At 35.1% G+C, this 24956-nt stretch overlaps 1 protein-coding gene across 1 annotated transcript in view; it reads right to left on the bottom strand.

Annotated features, from left to right (window-relative positions):
- DLC1 (DLC1 Rho GTPase activating protein) overlaps window positions 1-8424 on the bottom strand; it is a 377124-nt gene extending 368700 nt beyond the window's left edge. Inside the window, exon 1 of the mRNA XM_066380251.1 lies at window positions 8137-8424. The gene's annotated coding sequence lies outside the window, so the exon portion shown is untranslated. The remainder of the gene's footprint in view (window positions 1-8136) is intronic.
- Window positions 8425-24956: the final 16532 nt, after the last annotated feature.

Genomic DNA, 24956 nt, shown 5'->3' with positions numbered 1-24956 from the left:
ATCTATAGTTTAATGTTTCAGAGCAGTAATTTTGAGTTGATGTATAAGTAGTATGCCTGCAGTTTCTCTATAATATCAATAGGTTCAAACTAATCCCCTTTGTTCCTGCTCCACTCAGCACACAAGCACCTCACAATTACACACATACTTGCTCATACTTTCAACAAAATAAAGGTGCCAGTTTGGGTAGTTATTTTTGGCTACCAAGGTCAGTGCAGTTTTCCATGAGGTTATTTCTTTCATGGCTTCCTTTCTTCCCTCACCCCTTCTGGCAACTCCTGAAATTTAGGACAGGGAGCCTTGGCAATCCTCTTATTAGCTATATAGTCTTTTAAAAATATTACCTGGATAGAAGTTTAAGACATAGAAAATAATATATAAATAGCATTCAATGAGTAAGTACATATCAAAAGAGGAATTCTTTATGATGTTATTTTAGCACTTTTCCTGGATACCTCACCCACAGTTCTTGAAAAGATGGCAACTTTTTAATTCATCATTTTGAATGTAGATATCTTCTTTTGTTCTTTCAGAACACAGATTTAATATATATATATAAATATAAAATACATATATATAAAATCCATAAGCATATACAGGTATATATGATTGACCCCTGGATAATTTTAAAACATATTTACATAAATCTGCATATTTAATAGAAGAGAAAATAAAGATATAGGTAATAGTACTGCCAATTTCTCTTTATTTTTCTACTTTTTCCTTAGCTAGCTAGAGCTTTTTCTGGTTTCCTTTAGGGCCTTTCTTCTTAATTACCCATTCAATGTTAAATTTTTAGGATATGTGTTCTTACTACTAGTTTAAAGTATATAGATGTGTAATATCTATTACATAGCATGCTCTCAGTTGCTCTGGGAAAGAAACGAAAATATAAGGGGAATAACCTTTTAATTTAAAGGAGGTTCAACTCTCTGAAATACACTCTTGGTCTTCCAAGAATGTTTCTAAATCAAGAAAACAACACTTGATTTAGTGTTCTTCAAAAGAACACTGGCCTGCTTTGCTACTACTGAAAAGGGTCCAGTTGGTGAGATGGAAAGATTGGGAACATCTATAGTGATTTGAAATCTTAATGGTGCTTAGCCTATTCTCAAGAAGTCACATTTCCACATAGTAAGTGCCGCCCCAAACACTTTGAATTGTATTCATCATTAGAACAGAATCAACAATAGAGAAACAGATATAATCACAGCTGAATATAGTTTTTCAAGTGTGCGCTCACTAATGTCAACGTAAACCTTTATAACAGTGAGCATTTGTGGAGGCCACAATGAAGTTAATTCCCTTGATGGAGCTGCCAAAGAACAAATCATCTAGCAACCTAAATTGTACCTCTGGGTTACCTCTGCACTGTCCCTAACTCCATGATATAACATGAAGAGGATTGCTCCTCATTGTCAACCTGGTGTGACATGTGCAAAAAGCACGGACCAGATGATTTTCTCAATTACTTCGTGTAAATGTATGAACAATTAGCAAAACATGATAATAACAGCACAGTTAAAAATGCATTTCTACAAGTCTAGTCAGAGTAGCCAACCCTTATTAAACACAGTGCTTTTTCTTTAAAATAGTCATGGTACCTAATCCAAATTAGGTAAGGTTAGAATTAAGCTGTGGGAAAGAGAGGGACCTTTAATAACATTATGTCAGAATTTATCTCCATTTGATTGCATGCAGATTTCCTTTCTTTAGTAGTAGTCTCTGTCTTAATCTTTCACAAAATCATTATCCATCTACTTCGACATCCTTTTCCAACTGTCAGATTTTACTCATTATGCCTCATTAGCTCTCTCTGTAGAAGGAAACAAACTCCTGTTAAAATTCTTTATTGGTAAATTGCTTAAGTGAAGCTTAAAATATTATGTACGAACTAGCTTTCATATCTTTAGGCTGTCTGAAGAGCATTTAAAATTTTAGTAAATTACAGAGTAAACCACCTATAATGAGCTAAGTCAGTGGAATAAGTAGTCCATCACTTTTTCCAAGGGACACATCCAAGCTTCCATTATTTTTGGTCTTTAAAAAAATAAAATGAAGTAGGTACCCAATTAAAAAATTCTCTTTAATATTTTTCTATTTTTATGTATATTTCAGTTCTTTTGAGCTTGGAAAACTTTCTCATTCTTAGCTTTCAGAGTCAAAGATATTCCAGGAATTGAGCAAACTGGCAAATTAACTCCGTCAATCCGCTAGAAAACAGCTCATCAGAAAAGAGTAGGGTGTTACAAAATTGCAAGGTATTATTTCCATGGTACCTTCTATTTTTACCTCCATGTTCCTTCTATTTAATGTCGTCCTAGTAGTTTCTAGTTTTCTTATAGGGAGGAGCCCAGATACTGGCAATGTTTGACTTACCACCGCTTTATAGCTCAGTTTAGCCAGGTTTGCAAATTCTCTTAACATTCTCTTGAGTAACCCACATGTAATTTGAGGAAATATTGGAACATTTAATGATACTGTTTGATAGCACTAAGATTTTTTGGGGGGAAGGAGGGGTAATTGGTTTCTAAGAGATCTCAGAATTAACACAGTCATGGAGGGCAATATTGCATAATATATACAATAATTTCTACATATCTGTCTTTTCATGTTGTATTTTTTTAAAGTACACAGTATTCTCAAAAATAGTGTTCTTTCCTATGCAGAACTCTATGAGTATTTAGAACTACATATCATAGATATTTCTACAATTAAATTAATCAATTAATAACTAATATATACATTGCCTTACTATTTCTGTATATAGAATCACTTATAACCAAAGAAAAGTATTGCCTTCACTCTGAACTAGTTTCACATGGAATTTTTTATGCAACAGGAAATAGCTTAGAGTTAAATTTGATATCAGGAGTTTGGCTGCCTTTTCTTGGATGGCAAATCAGTAGGAGTACAATGTGGTTTTGCCTTATTATAAAAAGATACTTCTATTCAACAAGAGACATGGATTATAATGCTTATCATCAGCATGGTGAGATGTGGCTTTGCTTTAAGTGGTCACTTTCTATTTTTAGCTTTGCTATCATTTCTAAGAACACTCTATCACTAGACACAGTAATCACTAAATATAAGTAAGAGATATGACTACATCAACACAGGTGCTCAGATAGCGAGGTGGTAGTAGGATACTGAGATTTCATTCAATAAGTACAACTTTTGCTAAAATGAGGAATATAAAAACATTGGGCACTTAGCTACTTCTGTTAGGTCGGTATCATCCTACCAGTGGTCAGTGCCTCTGAGATCAACTTTCATTTTCCACATTTAATATTTATAATTCTCATTTTATTTAATCATATTCTTATGTGCATTGTAATAGGTGCATTAAAAATTTTGATGATCATGATAATAATAACAACAGTTAAAAAAAAGCTTCCACTTATGAAGCATTTGTTGTGGGTCAGGTATTTACTTACACTATCTCCTTTAGTGATAATACTCACCAATACTCTACGAAGTAGGTACTATCATCACTCTACCTTTACAGGGAGGAATTTTGGCGGGACTAAGTCACTAGCTCATGTCAAATACATGTTAGTGGGAAGAAATTACTAGTGTCATTTTTCTGTGAAAGGAAGATGGCTGTTAAAGAATGCTCCCCCTGCCCTGTGATTTGGGTTCGTTACCTAAGTTTATGTTCCTCAGTTTTCTCACTTCTATAATGAGAATAATAAAAAAATGTTGAGGGGAAAATTGTAACTATTGAGCTAAAATGACAATAATGAGCTAAGAGTACACACAGAACACTTAACTCATGGCATATCGCAAGAGCTCACTAGGTGCTAAGTCACATGCTGCTGCTGCTGACAATGATGTTGACTCCCGTAGTTCGCGGTAAACCTTAGCTGCCGAACCCATGGCTCAGTCTGAGCTATATTTCCATGTAATTTTAATACAGATGAACAATTTTGACCAAAACATGAACCACCATGATTCTTCCTTTCTTGATTCATTGATTATGCTTTTTTAAACAGATTTGTTTATTATACTGTATGCAAAATAATTTGCATATACAACATCCCATGTGATGCTCAAAGTGACCCAGTGATACAAATATTTTCACTTCCTTTCCCACTTTACCAATAAAGAGCAGAGCTCAATGTAGTTATGGAGCCTGCTTCAAATCGTAGAGCATCAAGTGGCAAAGATGCAAATTAGAGCCGTTTTCTGACTCTGCTCATTGGACTTTTCAGTAAACTGCTCCATTTAAATCGTGGAAAATTCACTGGTGCGTTGTGCTCACTGGCCTTCTATAACTTTTAATTTCAAACTATTTCTGGATGCTCTGCTTCCTTCTGGTTCTTAATGAACTTGTAATGGCAACTTATGAGAGTGTCATTAACCTCTGGCCTCAGGCTCTGATGACTCTTGACAACCTCCTATTTTCTTTCCCCTTTAAAAATTATTATTCTATCATTACAAGATGTTTGAAAAAAAGTTCCACAACCCCTAATCTTCAAACCTAGTTTTGCTTTCTTTTCTTTCCTCTTTCCTTCCTGTTTATTCACAGACATTTATTGACAAACAGGTATTGACAGCACCTGACATGATCTGAATTTTGCTAGTTTCTGGGAATAAAAAGAAACACTGAATTTCCAAATTTGCTTTCTGATCTTCCTACTTTCTTCCTCTCTTATTTCCAATAATAGGAATGATTTTATCTTTGCATTATTTGAATTGTTATTTGCTAAAACACTTTGTTAATTCAGCCCAACACTAAACAACCTTTTCCCATGCACAGCTCGCCACAATACTTTTTGTTTACCCATCTATCTTAATTGATGTGCAAGTTCATATGCACCTTGTTTACATTACCTTTCACCTTGTTTTGTCTGTGTCAGAGACCCTGTATAATCTTTTCAAGTTCACTTATTTACTCTATAATCCACTGAATCAAAACCAACCATCTTTTTAAAACTAAGTCTCAAGATCCACATTTCATCTTTATTCTGTTTAACTTCCTTAAAAACTAAGCCCATCCATTTCTCAAAACTCTATGAATTGACTAGCAGTTTAATGCCAAAATAGAACCATGCAAGTCCATGTATTTCTATATCTACACCAAATTTAATCTGCAGTTGGGCTTCTTCTCCACCTGTTCAGTGTAAATTGTGCACATAAGGGGCTTCCCATTCAAGTGGGGGGAAGAAGGCACAGTATTCATGCCACTTCCTTCAAATCTGGATTTGTTTCTTTTTTTCACTTCCCCCTCATCTTCTTTAAATTTTCATGTCTCAAATTCTTGACATTTTCTATTTTCATAATAAAATTCTCTGATCCAGATCTAGGCCCTCTCTGGTTTGGAACTTTGCTGTACTGTAATAATTTCTTCAGAGAGAATCTGAGCATCTTATTGTAAGATAACACCAACTACTGACACCAATTCATTCATTCTCCAGAAAGAAACAAATAAGATAAAAACAAAAGGTAAATTCTACATGTTCAAATTTAAATTTATTTTAAGACTAGAAGACTCATCCTCTGTAAGATTACACCACACCTAAAAATTCTACAATTTTTTTTTTTAAATAAGGCCCTTAAAATGATGCACTCTCTTTTACTAGGCCCTCTAGGAAATTTGCAGTCAGTTATATAGGCTGTTTCTTTACTGCATTGGTTCCTCATCCCAATAATGTGGAATGTGGTAACACTGGAGGTGTTGAGTAATGTAATTTTTAAGTGGTAATGACATCCAATCTGTTTCATAAAAATGGGGGAAAAGCATCATTACACACATTCTCTTAAAAGAAATAGCATGTACTGGCAATGACATATATTAGTTTTATGAGAAAAGCTCTTGCCTTGGAAAGGGCTATGTCTCATTCAGTGTGCATAGCACATATATTGTCATGTATGATGGATGATACAGATGAAAGAGCCAACTCTCCCATTTTACACTGTGCTGCTGGTCAGCTGTTTATTTACATACTGTAACAAATTCTGTATTCTAAACTAAATGGCCTTACAGAAGGCTCGAAGTAGATATAATCAATGAAAAGATTAAAAATAAGCTACAGAAGGGAAAATGAAAGGAAGTGTGCTTATTAGGTTTAGAAATATACACTTATGTTTTCATATGTCCATTTAGGCTTTTTATAGTTCCACTGAGGAAAAACCCATAGAACTGGAAATAGACTGCAGCAATAGAAACTTAAGTTAGATAAATGGAAGAAAGTCTGCATCCATTAAACCAGTTTCAGTGGGGGATGGGTTAATAACATCTCCTCTGAACATTACTGTTTGGGTAAGTTCATTATGGTACCATTTGAACGCAAGGATATGAACCAGACAAGCTCTGTTCTAGCCCTATGTTCTTAAGTAACATACGTTTAAAATTACTGTGATTATTAACATATGGATTGATTCTTTTGGCATAATCATGAAATGCAACAAAATAGTGACAAACAAGTTACTCCCTTGAAGAATTTGTTGAAGGCAAATCAATGTTTTTAAAGAAAACTTGCATTTGAGTAAACTTGATAGTTTTTTTAAAAACCATTTTTCCCACACTGTAATTCTCGTGGCAGCTTATTTTTTTTTAAAGAAGCGCTCTGATTCTCTGTCTTAAAGTCGACTTTCACTGGGCATGTGAATATTTTATTCTGCATAAGCATTATCTGAGAGCAGGATGATGTAGTATAAAGATATTTGAAGTATAAACCGGGATACAGGGGTTCCAGTGTCATCTCTTCTACTAGCTAGTGGTATGACCTGGGACAGGCCATTTTTCAATGTCATTTCTTAGCTCCTGTGGCAACCTCATAATGGTGTTAAAGAGTGATGTCTTATATTATTAGTTTCTTCCTTGAAATTCTATTCAGAGATTTTATTAAATAACAAGTTATATGTCAGTATTTTTAACATTCTTACAAATAGATTATTATTTTTAATATTTAGTCTTAACATTACTTAAATTATTAGTGAACAGTTAAGATTTACCAATATAAATTATTCCAGCATAGAATTTAAGAATAAATGCCTAATGCAGCAAATGGTCCCCTTGCAATATGTAAAAGTTTATAATTAAGACAGTTAATTCCTTATGATACAACTGTCAAATAGCTCTTATCTTTAGTATATATTTTGTGTTCATCTAACAGGTTTAGAAATACATGTTTAATCCCTTTACATACCATTGCATATTATTTTTATAAAAAGGTTATTTTTTTCTAAATATTCAGAAATATAAATATAACACTATGTTATACATTAAAAGTCAATACCATTTTAGTCATTACTAAATATATTTCCTCATATATGGCACATTTAAACACTTAAGATACCTTACAGAGACTGTTGCCCAGTGGAAATATAATCTTATGATTATATAAATTATAAACACATGACCATATAATTGTAGTGATTTCCGGCTGCCTTAAAATTATAATGATGAATGTTGTTGTCATTGAGATTTACTTCAATTATTCAAAAATATTCACAAAAATATGACCTGACCAGTGACTTCAGGGAAGTTAATAAAAATTAAATTCAGTGCTGATATTAAACATTTTGAAAATCAGATTAAATACTACTTAAGAGTGGTTAAATTTTATGCATTTACTTTCTTTAATTAATAAAATACTTAGGCTGTATCTCAGCAGCTTGAGCTGTGGTTAATATTGGTTTGGGAAAATATGGAGGAATTCAAGCATCATATTTTAAATGAGACAAATATTCTTTGGAGATTAAGAAAGTCACTCTAGTGCTATCTACTCTCCCTGTTGGCAAGAGAAAAGAGATAAAAAAGAATTCATTGACACCTCACACTTATGTGTGAGAATAAGTGTTTGTTTCATATTATGCTATGTAATAGGAAACTTGGTCTTGTAGTTCTATTCATAAATAAATTAAGAATAAAAAGGGATTAAAACAAAGTCTTAGTTTATGGAGGAAAAGAATAAATTCTCTGTGGAGCCTATTTTAGAACTGACATTTTGCTAAAACAGTTTGACTCACAGTTTTCTACTCACAACATTTCCCACTTCTGATTTCATGGCTTAGTTCTAAAACCTAGGAACTCACTGCTCTGTGCAAGATGCTAACATTTATCCCCATCTTTCTGCCTCTTCAAAGATTGCCTCCAAGTAGAAAGATAGATAGTCCACAGCGTCTTACCTAGACAGCGAGGAGCTGAAACTCCAAGGCATGACATTGTTCAACTCTCAGGTTAGGGAAGAAGTCCGTTCCCGTTACTTTCTCCAACATATAAGTTCACATTTCATGGTTGAGATCATGGCTCTATTCTAAGCAGTTTTACGCAGTGTGTGATTCTAACAAAAACAGCCTCCGCAGCTGGAGGGAGCCTTAGCTAGAGCAGGAGTCTGTCAAGGCGTTCCTAGTGACTTCTGTCTACTAAATTCAGACTGATGTTTTGCGAAAGGGGCCTCCACAACCAGGCCCAGATTGCCTGGGAAGCATTTCCTGCCTCTGCGGAGTGTGCATGTGAGAAAGACTGCACGAAGCAGAGGGGAGGGGGGAGGCGAGCCCGCTGGGCGTTGTAGGAGTTCTGATTTTACACAGCACTGAAGTGAGTTTGTCAAAGCTCTTGAGGTGATTAGCTGGAGAGTCATAAAGTCGTGGAGCTTTTTCTATCCCACATTGCTTATGAGGAAAAAGAAAAAGAAAAACAGTTCTCTCCCTCCTCTACAACTTTTCCACTCTATTAAATGTATAGACACAACTTAACCAAAATACCTTTGCAGCTCTCCTTTCAAAACATCTCTTAAGGGAGCAAGAGGACTTGAGTTTTCATACCGTAATTCTTCTAAATTTGAAATCCTTTTTGATACCACTCACAAGCTAAAATGCTGCAGCCTTACAATCTATGTTATACCTGAGATGATCTGTAAGTAAAGTCCCAAGAATCCAGTAAACAGAATGGTTTCTTTAAGATCCGGCCGATCCCAAGAATCCTTCGTAGAATTAAAGCAGTTTGCGTCCTGGCTCATGTAGCTTTACTTCTAGTCAAAATCCTCCAGTTCACAAATCCAGTGCTGGAAAGGCAGAAGGCAGACTCCATCTTGATCCTATTACAGCCCTGCTGACATTAACCACTTGCAACTGCTTCCCTCCAGCATGACGGAGTCCCTGAATCACATCTCGAAAGCAGTTCACAGGGTCTGCATCCTTCGTCCGACACAAATTTTGTGAACTATCATCTGTTTATCTTTTCTGCTTTCTTGTGCCTCCACTGAATGACTTCCTCCTAGCTGCTCCAGGCTGGGAACTTGGACTACCATTTGGTTTTGATTAAAACCAGACAGCCAACTTGGGAGAATTTAGGAAATAAGCTAATGGAAACTGCAAGTATGGCTTTAATTAGTGCATCAATTAATAATAGATGTTAGCTCATCTTATAAGAAGATGACACAAATATAAACGCAGAGGAAGCTCAGGTCGTTTCAGGAAAGCTATATGGATTCTCTCATTTTCTCATGACCCAGAATTCTTCTTAAGTGGAAGGAAAGAAGAGGGATGTGGCCTTGGTGCATCCAGGTTGTGGAGAGGCCAGTGGAGTGGCCTTGTTTATAGCAGGGAAACAGGGAGTAGCGTCTCTGAGTTCAGTTATCTTTCTCAGTTGAAATTGCTCAGTAATATCTCACTTCTCTTCTATTTACAATCAATGGATTCTCTTGCTATTTATGACTTAAGAATTTTTTTTTTCCCAGTGATTAGTGAGCGGGTCAATCTGATGATGGAGTCTATGGGCAATTTGCAAATTCCTAGAGATTTCCAATAATGGGAAGAACAAGAACAATTTCAACTTCAAAATGATAAATGTGTAATATATAAAGTGGTATAAGAAGTATTAATCGATTAACCCTAAGAGCCATACTGTATGTCTCTGAAATTATAAGTCATTTTCATTATTCATGTCTGTTCTCAGTTGACTCTAAGTTTTATAAAGGCTGACAGATATCTGGATATCACAATGGATACCTTTCTTAGTGCTCCCTGGGAATATTGGATAGGTGATAACTCAAAGCAGTATAATGATGTTATAGCTGTTATTTCTTTTCTTATTGGAAAACTAAAAATTTTCAAAATTAATATAAAGTATAGATAATTAAGAAATGTTAAATCACGAGAATGGCATTTGTGCATGAATTTGAAGACGAGAAGCAATCAAAGAAAAACATGTAGTCAGAAGAAATTTTTAATAGTTTATATCAAAATATTACTTATTAAAAATGAGCATTTAAAATCCTTTTATTTAACCTTCAACCCATGTGGCAAGAAGAAAGCCCATACTTTCATAAATTCTTTGAAGAATTATTTATATTTATATTAAAAATATTTTTTATGAAACTATGCCCATCAAATCTTTCCAATGATTTTCGAGTGTATTCATTTAAAATTGGCCAAGTATACATTGGAACTCAGATTTTCTGACTCTAAATTTTGTGCGTTTTCCTTTCCTTGGTTCCCATTTAATTGCTGTGTGAAATTAAGAGGTCTTCTTAAACTCTTTTGTAGATTCCTCTTTTAAAATAGGGACAATTCCGCATAATTCAAAGATTGGAAAGCAGGAATAACTCTACATGCACAAATATTTATAAATTTATATTTGTTTCCCTTAGGAAAATATTGCAGCAGATTGGAAGAAGAATTGATGTAAGGTTTTTCCTAAAATAACTTATACATCATTATCTCTATCTCTGCCTCTGGTACACAGTGCATGCTCAATAAATGTTAGTATTCTGATAATTTTTCTGAGCTAGATTTTCCTCGCAAATAATACGATCCCCTCCCATCTAATTTAGCTGTGTTTCTGTTTGTGTTGGCCTGAGAAAGTAACAAAATCCTATTCACATACATTTATACATGTCTTTTTAGATATCTAGACACTCTTTTTAAGTAATTTTCTCCTTCACATTTTCTTCTTTAAACAAAATAAGACTTCATGCTTTATTCTATTATTAGAAAGATTACTTCCCAAATCTTTAATCATTTTATTTGTTTCTCATCCTTCAGTTGCCTGACTTCCAACAAATCTCAGAACTTATATTCTCATAAAGGCTTTACCAAATATGAGTATAAAGATAAATATTGAGATAATTATCTAAATATTTAGCATAGTGTCAGGCACATAGAAAGTAAGAAGAGAAAGATCTGATTGGCCAATGGATTTAACAATGTGGAAATCCCTGGTGATAACGGCAGAGAATCATATGGACAAAACCCTGGTTAGCATGGTCTGAAATAGAAGTTGAGGAAAGGAATTAAAGCCGCAAGTAGTCAACTCTTTTGAAGTTCTACTGCAAAGCAAGGCAAACCAACTGCAGGGCACTGTGGGGCCAGCAGAAACTTTTCTTAGGGTGGAGAAGGACGGCTTGTTCGCAAAATTTGTTTTGTTTTTTCAGCAGTATGGTATCTTCCCGAAGGCAGAAGAAAGATGTAGATAAAAGAGTGGAGAAATGCTGGAGTGAATTTTTGAGTAGGAGAGAAAATTTAGTGTCTAGGAGCAGGGATTGATTTTAGGTACGAGTATGATACATGAGAAGATGGATGGATATCAGCTATCGTGATTCAGTTAGTCACTCGGCAAATTTCAGCTGACCACTATTATGGTTTTTATTGCTCTTTAATTTACAATTACTTTTGTTCTCTTAGTCACATAATGTTTATACTTATCAATAATCAACTAAATAGATGATATACAAGGAACAGAACTTACAAAATTTTGTTACTGTGCTTGTCTGTGTGACTTATTGTATAATCCCACCCTGTGTACTTCTCTGATGAAACTTGTTCCAACCAGGTGCAGAGAAACTTATCCCCCGACACTATACACTCCAGTTCCAACCCTCAAATCTGCGAAGAAAGGTATTGGTTTTGTGCTTCTCTTATTTTCTGGTAGTGTATTTTTACTGTTGTTTTCTAGTTCTGAGTCCTTTTGCTAATTTCTTTATTTTTATTTTTTAGTTCATTTCTTAGTTTTTCTAGATTTAAGTTGCTGTTGGCATTTCTCATGTGTATTTTTAATACTTTATTGAGATTTAATTGAACCATTAACTGAACATACTTAAAAGTGTATAATATGATTGGTTTTGACAAATACTTATACCTGTGCTACCATCACTACAATCAAAATAGTGAACATATCCATCACTTGCAAATCTTGTGCCTCCTTGTAATCCTTTCTTTTTGGTTCTTTGTCCTTTTCCCTCTCCAGGCAACCACTCGTCTTCTTTCTGTCACTGAAAATTAGTTTAAATTTTCTAGACATTTACTCACATGAAATCATACGTATGTACTTTTTTCTGTCTTCTTTCACTTAGCTTAATCATCTGAAATCCATTCATATTGTCGCATATATCAATTGTTCGTTCCTTTTTACTGCTGAATAGTGTTCCTTGTAGGGATATACCACAACTTCTTTATCCACCTGTTGATGGACAGTTGGGACTATAACACTGGGACAAAGTTATTTGACTATTACAAATAAAACCGCTATGAACATTCATGCACACATCTTTGTATGCATGGATTGTTTCATTTCCTTGGATAAATACCTAGGAGTGAATGGCAGGACCATTTAGTAGACATATTTTTAACTTTCAGGAAATTCCTAACTGTTTTCTAAAGTGAATGTTCCATTTTATATTTCCACCAGACGTTCCTGAGAGTTTTTGTTGTTCCACATGCATGCAAACACAGTATGATTAGTTTCTCTTTTCATTTTAGCCATTCTGATAGATATGTAGTCGTATGTCATTTGCATATTTCAACTTTATTCTCCTTTTTAAAAGTTGATTGGAAAAATCTAGAACCATGAAATTTCCATATAAATTTAAAAGCAGCTCATTCATTTTTACAAAAAGAAAAAAGATCTTGTTGAAATTTTGATAAATGTGGTAGTTAGATCGATTGGGAGAGAATTAACATCTTAATGAGTTCTTTGTTACATGAACACTATGTATCTCTTCTTTTACTGAGGTTTTTAATTTATCAATGTTTTTATCTTCAAAGATTATACATTTGTTTGTCAGGGTTACCTCTAAATGGAGTTTGAGTGCCATTGTAAATGATATTAAATTTCCATTTCTAATTAATTATTGCTATTATATAGAACACAATATATATTTTACAAACTCACAAAACTCACTAATTAGTTCTAGTAGTTTTTTTTGAAGATCCTTAAGGTATTCTGTGTAGATGATCTCATTGTATGTGAATAAAGACCATTCTGCTTCTCTTTTTGAATTAAATGCTTGCTTTATTTATTTATTTATTTATTGCCTTAATCTACAAGCTAGTCTGTGCATTTACAATGTTGAATAACATTGATAAAAGTGGACATTCTTGCTTTGTGTTGGGTCTAGGGAGAAAAGCACTTGGTCTTTTTTTGGTATTTTTATGAAGTGAGAAGTGGGGAGACAGACTCCCGCATGTGCCCAACCGGGACCCACCAGGCGTGCCCAATAGGGGGTGATGCTCTGCCCGTCTGGGGCGTTGCTCCATTTCAAACTGAGCCATTCTAACACCTGAGGTGGAGCCCATGGAGCCGTCCTCAGCGCCCGGACCAACTTTGCTCCAATGGAGACTTGGCTGCGAGAAGGGAAGCAAGAGATAGAGAGAAAGGAGAGGGGAAGGGTGGAGAAGCAGATGGGCGCTTCTCCTGTGTACCCTGGCTGGGAATCGAACCCGGGACTCCTGCACGCCAGGCTGACGCTCTACCACTGAGCAAACCGGCCAGGGCAGCACTTGGTCTTTTACCATTAATTAATTATATTAGCTGCAAGGTTTTTTTTTTGTTGTTTTTTTTTTTGTTTGTTTTTTTTAGAGAGGAGAGAGAAATGAGAGAGAGACAGAGAGGGAGAGAGAGAGAGAGGAGAGAGAGACAGAGAAAGAAGGCAGAGAGAGAAGGTGGGGAGGAGCTGGAAGCATCAACTCCCATATGTGCCTTGACCAGGCAAGCCCAGGGTTTCGAACCGGCGACCTCAGCATTTCCAGGTCGACACTTTATCCACTGTGCCACCACAGGTCAGGCCTAGCTGCAAGGTTTTATTGTTCATTATCTTTATCAGGTTAAGGAAGTTCCCTCTGTTCCGTGTTCTCAAATGAGAATGATTTTGTTCTCCAAGGACATTTAGAGATTTTTGTAGATATGTTTGGCCATTGCAACTGGGTCAGAATGGTGCTCCTGGTTGCAAAACATACTACAATGTACAAGACAGCTTCCCACAGCAAACAAATATCTGACCCAAAATGCTGACAATGTTGAGGTTAAGAAACCCAGCCCTTCTCTATTTCTAGTCTGCTGAAAGCATTGTTTTTCAAAATCAAGAAAAGCTATTGGAAATAAAAAAAATATTTTTGTGAATAGTTTTTTTTTATTTACATAAAGGGTTTCTCTTTTTTAGTTGTTAATGATGATACTTTTCATAGATTGATTTTCAAACAGACAGATTTGAGTTCCTTCGATAAACCTTTCTTTGTTGTGATGTATTATCCTTTTATATTATTGAATCCAGTTTGCTGAAATGTTGTTGCTTTTTTTTTCTTTTTGCTATTGATTTTTAATTTAATTTCATTATGGCTGGAGAACATATTGTGAATAATTGGATTTTTAAAATTTATTGAGACTTGCTTTATAGCCAAACATATGGTCCATTTTTTAAGTGCATTTGAAAAGAAGTATATTGTTTTTTATTTGTACTATTTTTATAACTGAAGGATTTGACCAAGGTGCAGAGAACTAAAAAATTTTCACCATTCTTCTGTCAGGCAGGAATGAAACAGCATCCATTATGTAGAAGCTAGAGTCTTGTCTTTAGAGAACCCTTAGTTTCAGATTTCTATTAAGCAACCTAATACTTTTTTAAAACAGAGGTTACCTTCCTTCGGGGATTTTTGTGCATTATCTAGTTTAAACTCCACATGCCTGTAGGATAATCATTTATAGTTGAAACGAGTTTTAACTATGTATTAACCAAAAGTTTGAAAATTGAATTCAGCAAATTTTTAAGCTTAATCATATTGATGCGTGTGCCTGCTTAAGCATTCAATAGAAATCATTATTTTACTTATAGATTATCAGCTATCATAGAAATGATATGTTAACCATTAGAAATAAATGACAAAATTAGAACTGAAAGGATATAATGCTTTCTCAAATTCTTGAAAAACTTTGATGTTCTATTTAGTATCCAATTGGATATATCTACTTTTATATAGTATTACTTTTATAACCTTAGTCTTAATTCTTTTCTTGAATAAAACAATTCACCACTGTGTTTTCTTGCATGAATTTCAATGACCAGGTTTTGATTTAGCATGAAGAAAGAAAATTTTTAAATATTTAAAATTAAATTTTTCATGAAATTACGCATCTCATTTTAAGTTGGGGAAAAGTACATTAGACAGAATGTAGCAAAAACTTTGCCCAAATTCAAATATAGAAAAAATAGTTTGAGTTTGTAAAACATATGTCAAAATAAGTTCTTCTATCGTTATGTTGGAAGGTTGAATTTCACTGCTAAAATAATCCTATTGTGGAATAAAATATAGCAGAGTTTCCTTCACTTATATTAGATATTTGTGGGCCAAAGTAGACTGTTGATTATAGTTGCCAAGTTCCTATGTAGACAAATGAATCACAGAAACACAGTAGCTATTTTATTTGGGGACTTGCTGAGCTGCAAGTTTTTTAATGAGTTAAAATAATATTTTGGGTTTTAGGTAGAAAGTGTGAACTATCAAAAACACAGACTTCTGACTTTAAAGTTTAGGATAAAAACAACTCCACATGCAAAGCCTTTCTGAGCAACAGACTGCCGGAACGTGAAGATGGAATCCCCTGGGTGATGGTTTCTGTGAGTGTTTTCTTTGGGTTGTGCCGTGGTGGGGCCATTCTGATGCTACTGGAACTCTTCAGTGAAGATTGTTCTATTACTAACACGTATGAGTGAAATTTCACATTTAATAATAATTAGTATGTAAGAAAAGATTTATTTGAGTTCATGTCTGAAGAGCTATGCCAAGATGATTATTTGCTTTTCTTCTAGATGGGAAGATAATATCAATGATTCTTATTGCTAACCAATGACAAAATAAAAACCAAAGAATGTGAAAGAGGTATAAGCAAATGGAATAAGTGAATTAGAAGAAGTACTTTTGTTAAAATAAAGTGGGTGAAGCAGTTTTGTTAGGATTGATCTATTATTTTCAAGTGCTGATTTAAACAAACATCAAAAGATGAAATTACTAAATCCTAGAAATCCATAAGTATGTCATTACCAGAATCCTAGTTTTTCTTGTATTATAAATATATGTTACTGTTCTGCATACTGAGAGGAAGCATGTCTGACTCTCTTATTGTGAGATGAAGGCCATGTCTTACTTATAATTCTATTACTAACACTGCTGTTAAGAGATTAGGTAAAAAGGGATGGAAGGCTATCAGGAAATCACATTTAAGCCATAGTTTAATTAGATTGTTTTCTTCTTATCCATACACTGGGAGGAACAGAAATTTTGAGTGGTGTGCACTGTGGGGAGAGTGATGGGTAATTTAGAACAAGGGGAACGTCTGCGCATAGAGGGATAGAGCCGTTGGTCTGGAACACTTTTCAGGCTTTTGCAACACTGGAGTGAAACATGATGGCCCCTGAGGGATGGAAAATAAAGCTGAAAAATGAGGGCTGTTTGTGACCTTATCAGGAGTTGACCAGTGTGCTACCCTTTATTCCCCATATTTATATTTAAACATTTAAAAAAGCACGTTTATGTGCTTTTTAAAAAGTCTTCTATGCTTACCTGCCAACCTGATGGTGTCATAAGATTAATACATCAGTTTCTTAATAGAAATAAAATTATAAGATAATATAAAAAGAAACTTACTGCTGATTTTCCAAAATTCCTTGAAATGCAAACCACAGAGGAAATACCTAGTTGCTTCTCTAAGGAATAGTGGAAATTGGAAGGACAAGATACTCAGTCTCTGATTTTTGCTTTCATTTTCTGAAGACATTTCTGAGTTTCTCAGTTGTGTGTTTGTGTGTGTTTCCAGAAATATGTAGCATATCCTTGAGCCAGACCACATGCCTATGAGTCAACATTTCAGCTGACATTTGTCTTAAACTGTGAAGCTCTGGGTGTAACCTAACAGAAACTGGCAGGTTGTCTGAATAGTTTTATGACCACTTGACCCAAAATATAGTAAATCAGATGACATATTGTTCCAATCTTATATTAGTACTCATATTTTAATAAAGAAAGGAAGAGTGTGTTCTATCAAGATTTTCAATTTCAGGCAAAATCTAGTTAGAGAGATCCAAAAACTAGCACAGAGCTTACTTTTGGAGTCACAAAATGCAGTTTGCGTCTTTGTTTACTTTAAAAATTAATTGCATTAATTGGGATGACATTGGTTTGCAAAACCATACAGATTTTAAGTATACAGCTCAATACCACACCATCTGCCCACAACATATTGCATCCTCTGTCCCCCAAAAAAGTCTCTTTGCAATGCCATTCCCCCGCTTTTTGCCCAAATCCACTTCGCCCCCATCCCCTTTCCCTCTGGCTATTGCCACCCTGTTGTCTGTGACTGTGTGTTATGTATATATGTGTTTTGGCTAATACCTTAAGTATTTTAACATTTGTTATGGACTGAATTGTGCCCTCCCCTCCAAATTCATATATTGAAGCCTGACCCTCAATTTGACGGTATTTGGAGATGGAGTCTTTGGAAGGTAATCTGGTTTAGATGAGGTCATGAGGACGGGTCCCTTTATTCACAGAATAATGGGGTTAGTGCTATTAGATGATGAACGGAACACCAGAGCTTTCTTTCTGCCATCTGAGGACAGAGGGCACACAGGTAGTTATTTGCATACCAGGAAAAAGAGCCTCATCAGAATCCAAATTATCTAGCGCCTTGATGTTGGACTTCTTAACCTCCATAACTATGAGAAATACATTTCTATTGCTTTAGTCACCAGTCTATGTTTTTTTTTCTATAGCAGTCTGAAAAGATTAATACAGTGTGAAAATTAATAAACAAAACCTCATTTAAAATGGAGTTGAGAGGCTAGAAGAGAGAACTATCATGCAAGGGTCACTCAATGCACACATTATTGCCCTTAGCAGAACTATGCACCTTGCAACTCCACTAGGCAGTGATACTACAAAGTTCTTACCACAAAGTAAAAACAAAAGTTCACAAAAATCTATCCATAGGAAAGAAAACCCACTGAAAATAAGTATCAAAATATAACAGTGATTATCTTTGAGTGAAAGAATCTTGTTGATATATTTCTAAGTTCTCTAATTTTTAGGAGTTTTAAAATATTTTCATAGTGAACATGTAATATTTTAGTAATGGAGGCCAGCACAATGTGTTAGAAATGTAACAGAAGCAGTACACTTGAAGGGTTAAGGTATTATGAAGTCTCAGTCAACAACTCTCCGTATGGCTTCAGGCTAATACTGCTTTGGGTCTTGGTTTTCTGGTCTGTAAAAGAAGTGAGAGGGGCTAAATACGCACTCTTTTAGATAGGTCATCAGGAAGGAAGTCCTCTATGCCAAAGTGACATTGGACTGAAGGCATAGGGAGAGGGATTTCATGGTAAGCAAATAAAAGTGGCATTGGCGTGAGTAGCTGGATCTCCCTCCAACTCAGGGTGAACGCATCTTAGGCACAAATTGAGTTTCCTACTATACACTGTTTATAAAAAAATGGAATAGGCTATCTCAAAATAAATGCTTATAAGGTCAAATTTCAATGTATAAAAATTAGACTCTATGTCTAAATAATAATTTACTCCATAAAGTAAGCTCCAAGGACATAGTTATTGGAAGACTCAATTGTCCCTGAAAACTATCAAACTGGGTTGTAGTTAGATTTAAATAATTTAGTGGGTATTACTGTTCATAAAACAAATATCTCCCAGTCAAAAAACTACATTATGATACAAATATCAAGCATTATATCAAGATAAAACAGTGTGCTGTATTTTGATATTCATTATTAATGTTTATAATATGTCAAAAATCAATGAAAAAGTCCAGGCTAGGTAGTTTAGTTGGTTGGAGTGTTGTCCTGATGTGCCAGGTTGTGAGTTTAGTCCCCGACTGGGGCACATACAGGAACCAACCAATGAATGTATGGATAGGTGGAATAACAAACTGATGTTCTTTTTTCTCTCTTGTTCTCTTTCTCTCTAAAAAAAGTGAGTAAATTTTTTAAAAAAAAATACGTATTATGTCTACTGATATGTATAACCCTGCTTATATGAATAATAGAGTTTGACCACCCAACATTTTATATAAATTCTTCTCAGCCTAATAGAACCAGTCATACATTTACTCCTGGATGGAGGTATAGATTTACATCAATTTTAGCAAGATTTTTTTGAGCTGCTAACACATCCAAGATGCTATGATTATATTAGACATTGCACACAGGTAACATGTGTGATCCCGGCTCTCTGATGGTAGTTCATATAATTAATTTTGGGGAAAGGTGATTCATTTTACCACCAATGGCAATAACAGCTAGGAATGATAAATATCATCTCCCTCCTTATACATCAATGATGTCCAGATAAGTACATTGTATGTTATAATTAACAAAGAATAAAAGGTATGCTGTATACAAAACATGGAAGCCAAGAGGATCTGATTCCGCAGAGAAGCAGATGAAGTTGAGATCCCATTATGAGAGGGTACAGAATGAAACGGGAGGGAATGGGGAATTCTAAGGATTGTAGATTATCATCACAGGGCAGAATCACAGAGTTCCAAGCTTTGTTTTAATGCAGTTTGGAGTACTGTAATAGATAAAAGACGTGTTTTTAGGAGTGGCTCCAATGGAGGTGGAATGAAAGTCTTCGGGAAGAAGTTTCTTCCTATTCAGTACTTAAATGGAACTTCTCGCTGACTCTGTGAGAGTAAGGCCGTTACTCCCACTCTCTATTTTGCAAACAGTCAGAATGAAGCTAGGAGAAAGTAAGTGGCTTGGGCCCTGGCAGGTAGGTAGGTAGTGAGTGACAGGGCAGGCTAACCAGGTAACACTACCCAAGGTCACAGGCTTCTCCCATTGTCCCAGGTGGTCTCTTGGTTTCAGAATCAGAGACCAGCCTTGCACAATGACCTAAAGCCAAAAGCCAATGACGACATTTGGAGAAGGGATATTGCAAATACTTATGATGTAATAAAATAAATCATGCACTTAAGGGAGTTTCAATCTTCTTTTTAACCTTTGTACTATAAAATACTAAGCTATCATGCACTTAAGGAGCTTCAATCTTCTTTTTAACCTTTGTACTATAAAATACTAAGCCATCTACAAGTCAAAACTGTCAGTGCATCCAAGAATAAGTTTCAGAGTTACCATATTTTTGGAAAACACGTCATCTTTGGGTATTATTAGATATAAGGGAATTTTATATTAAAATTTCAAGATTATTAACATCTTTCTGATAAAAGAGCCTAAGTATACTTTGACAAGATCTATAAAAACTAAGAGTGATGCAACTAATAAGGTAGTATATTTCTTAATCTTAGTCAAAAATTGTAACAGTAAATAAAACACACTAGTATGCTATATATATATTAACAGGAACTCAAGGTAGAAAGATGTCTTATTTTGGGGTCAATAAAAAAGAAATTAAGGAAGACAAACACCCTGTATTTCTATTAACACATCAAGAATCACTTCCGTAGTTGTGCCCTGGTTCTGTTATTTATACCTTCCACACTAAACTGTGACATTTAATGTTTGCTAGACTTAATCATTCTAACATATTGTTATAAAACAGTATGAATGGCAATACTGGGCCTCCTAGATTGCTCTTTTGTCACTTCTGAAGTACAATGAATCACTGGCTGTTTGAAATGCAAGCTGAGGATTCCAGCCAGTTCCTTTGTCAAAAACAGGGTGTGAAACAATCTTCTCAAGTCTTGAGTCCAAGGTTTTAGTGAAAAACTGCGCACAGGTCATTAGACTGAGACACATGTAGGCAAAGGATCAGTGCAGAGTGAGGGCACTTATATATAGTAGATAACGGTAAAACTAATAACAGCAATGACAAGAATACTAACAGCAATAGTAATAAGAGGTGACTCTTGAAAGCTTAGTATGCTCCAGGTTCTGGTCTAGGCATATTACATCAATATCTGATTTAATTTCACAAACAGACTCAATGAATTAATAATAAAATTAATTGATGTTATTATAAAGTTATAAAATGAATATTTATTTAATAATATTTATCAAATAATTAATATTGAGCATTCACTATGTGCTTAAGTCTTTATAGGATTATCTCATTTAATCCTCCACAAATCTTCTTTGCTTCTGTGGAAAAATAGGTCTTTGTTTTTTACTGAGGTAAAAGTTAAGGTACACTAATAATGATTCCATATTTGTATAGATTGTAAAATGATCAGCACTGTAAGTCTGGTTACATCTGTGACCACACATAGTCACGATATTTTTTTTCTCATGATGAGAACTTTCAAAGTCATCCTGCTTAACAACTTTCAAATACACAAGGCAGTATTATTAACTATAATAATAACAAGTGGCAGCAGAAGATATTATCAGGATTACCTGTGATCGAGGCTGCCTTCTCCCTTGAGGTGAGAAAGGGGAATTGTTGAGACTGAACGTGGCTCAAGAATCTAGTGAACAGAACATTTATAAAAATATCTTGTAAATGGAACACATTTATGTTGGGGAGGCACTTTTGGCAGTGTGTCATGGATTAGGGTTTGCAGACGTGGTGAGACCCTGCTCTTTACAGATGGTGCCCAGGGCAGTGATAGACCCTTATCAGGGATCTTGAAGGCAATGGGGATGTGATGCTCAGATAAGTTGCATCTACTTGTTCTCTGTCGCCATTTTGCTTCAGAACTTTCCTTGGCTGGTTAAATGTGGAGCTTCCTCCAATTGTGTCAATGTGTGCTGTATCAGTGGGTGTGACACTGTGCTGTCTTCACTTCAGTCAGTACTGCTCTTGAACCATTGCAGTAGGTGAGATGACTATCCTGGCTTTACAGGTGGGGATCCAGGGACAGTGTATCTTGCCGACTCACTCAGGAAATAAGTGGTCATGGCAGGTTTCAACTTCAGGCTGGCTGACTCCAACTCTTCACTCATCATCACCTCACTATGTGTGAATAAACTGCTGGTCAAAGAAATGGTCCTCTGTTCTGCTCCCCAGTTACATGGATAACAATGCTATGAACTAGATCTTTTTTCGTTTGCCTACAAAAGATAATTCCATCTCATTAAATTTTTCCTATTTTTACATTTTTCTCTTTGTCTTAAAATATGTCGTTAAATATTTGTTTTTTTTTCTATTTAGTTGTTTACATTATTTTATTTTTCATAAATAAGTCTTTACCCTTTAATCTTTGTAAAAATTTTATATTCTGCTATCACATTTGTCATAATTGTTATTTATTAGATTATAGGTAATATTTAATTCTGCTTTTGTTATACAGATCTGCTCATTGGATTTTGTGAAAACTCAGATGAGATCAGCAGGCTGAAGACTACATTAAGGAGAGCAGGTTCAATGACCCCCATCCAGTCTTCCCCTGAGGACGGGAGTCTTCTGCCCCTAGCCAGGGACTGATGAAGAGTGGGTGCCCAGGAAATGTCTTTTAGATTAAATATCAAAACCTTGATAGGTCAGCAAGTTCATAGTTTTTATTCTTTGTTTTTGTTCCTGGAAATGAGGCATTGAAGAGTGTGGGGGGGGGAGAGGTTATAATTTAAACATTGAAAGTGAATGATGTCTACATGGTGGGGAGTATGGAACAATAGAGAAATAATTCGGTTCATGCTGAATTAGAAAGTCATCTTTATATACTTGACCAAAGTTAGGATAAACTTAAAATCTTTTCCAGTGCAGCAGTGAAGAAAATAATGATATTTTTTATAAAATTAGCCACAGGTGTATTTTTTTTCTTATTTTCCAAGTGAGAGGAGGGGAGATAGAGAGACAGACTCCTGCCTTCACCCCGACTGGGATCCACCTGGCAACCCCCATCTGGGGCCAATGCTCTGCCCATCTTGGGCCATGCTTGCAACCAAGCTACTTTTAGCACCTGACACTGAGGTTCCTGGGCTCTCAATGCCCAGGCTGATGCACTTGAACCAATCAAGCCATGGCTGCAGGAAGGGAAAAGAGAGAAAGAGAGAGAGAGAGAGACAGAGAGACAGAAAGAGAAAGAGAAGGAGGAGGGGGAGGTGTGGAAAAGCAGGTGGTTGTTTCTCCTGTGTGCTCTGACCAGGAATCGAACCTGGGACATCCACACTCTGGGCCAATGCTCTACCACTGAGCCAACTGGCCATGGCATGCAGGCATATTAAAAAAAAAATCTAGAGGAGAAAGTCAATAGAAATGTGTACACCGTAAAATAGAAATAAATAGAGCTTTATAAACATAGATGTGGAGGACTTTGAATTTTAAGTATACACATAGATTCAGAGAATATGCTCATACTTAATACATCAGAATTGATAAAAAGAAATTGTGGTGGAATGCAAGTATGTGATATTGAGAAACACAGATGTCAGAAGTAAGTGAAGAAATAGGCAGTACAGGAACACAGCAATTAGAGATCTGTCAGATTCACCATAGTTATTCCCATGGTCTTAGTTAAGTAGTTCACTACAACCTTAGTAAAATATTGCTATGGTTAAAAACAGGATTAAGCTTAAACTCACTATTTATATATTCTAAACAGTAAAATTTCAATTCTCCTTAGCAAATGACTTTTAAAAAAAATGAAATCCCAGGTTTAATGAACCTCTCTAGATATGATTAAAGTGAGGAGATTGAAGTCTGCTACTAAACAGAAAGTCCCACTCAGCATTCCAATTCTTGAACTGGTTAGGCCAGATAAACACCATCTCTTACAACATGTTGTCTGGACAAACTACAGGCTTCAGTGGTGTCATGTTTCCTCTACAAGTATTGATCAGCAAGCATGCATTCAGGTCAATCAATTTCTGTTATCACCAAATCCTTGTTAGGTTTGAAGTACTATTCTAATTATTCCTGAGCTTAGTAGTGAGGCTAAGACAAGATAAGATATTCCAATCAGCCATTTAATGAGGATTTGGATACAACAATCACTCATTTGAGGATTTGTTCAAATTGCAATCTACAAACATGGTTCAAAGGACAACCTACAAACGGGATAGACACTGATCACAGATGAAAAACAGAACAGGGGTTCAGACTGTCCTTTTGAAATTTAGCAAAATCTGTGCTGTTGGTTTTTATAGAATAAGTGCAGGATCCGGACTGCTTAGAACTATCACACTTCTCTCAGAGACATAGAACTGATATTCCACATTACTATGTTTTCAAATGGACAACTTAACTCATTATTATTATTATTAGCATCTTTGAATTATAATTAACACACAACAAAAGTCACCAGTTTCAAGTGTGTGACTTAATGAGTTTTGATAAATTCATGAAATCCACCACTCCTAAAACTATACTATAAAACAATTCACACCAACTATACTGTAGGAAGTTCCCTTTAACACTCATTCCTTTCTCCCAGTTGCTGGCCCTGGTAGATATTGATCTTTCTGTCAGCTGCCAAACTGTTCTTTGATGTGAAAGGACCAGTTGCTTTGCATCTTGAAAACACTTGGTATAATCAGATATAATTTTAGTCATTCTTGTGGGTATGTTGTAGTATTTAATTGTGATATTAATTTTCATGTTCCTAAAGATATTGAGAGTCTTTAGGTATACTTATTTGACACTTATGTACAGGGTTTGGCAAAAGAAGCTTTAGAGTTGTGAGTATGAGAGTTTATTTTTGTATTATTATTTATTAATGATTATATTATTTTCCATACAAATACTGTAAACCTATTTTTCCCCACCCTGTATATTCTTTGGTAAAGTGTCATTCAATCTTTTGCCTACTTTTTCCTTGGATTTTGTATT

The sequence above is a fragment of the Saccopteryx leptura genome, chromosome 4 (genome assembly GCF_036850995.1).
Source record: "Saccopteryx leptura isolate mSacLep1 chromosome 4, mSacLep1_pri_phased_curated, whole genome shotgun sequence".
Classification (NCBI taxonomy): Eukaryota; Metazoa; Chordata; class Mammalia; order Chiroptera; family Emballonuridae; genus Saccopteryx; species Saccopteryx leptura.
Note: the sequence above shows the minus strand (reverse complement) of the source record. Positions and strands in the feature narration are given on the sequence as shown.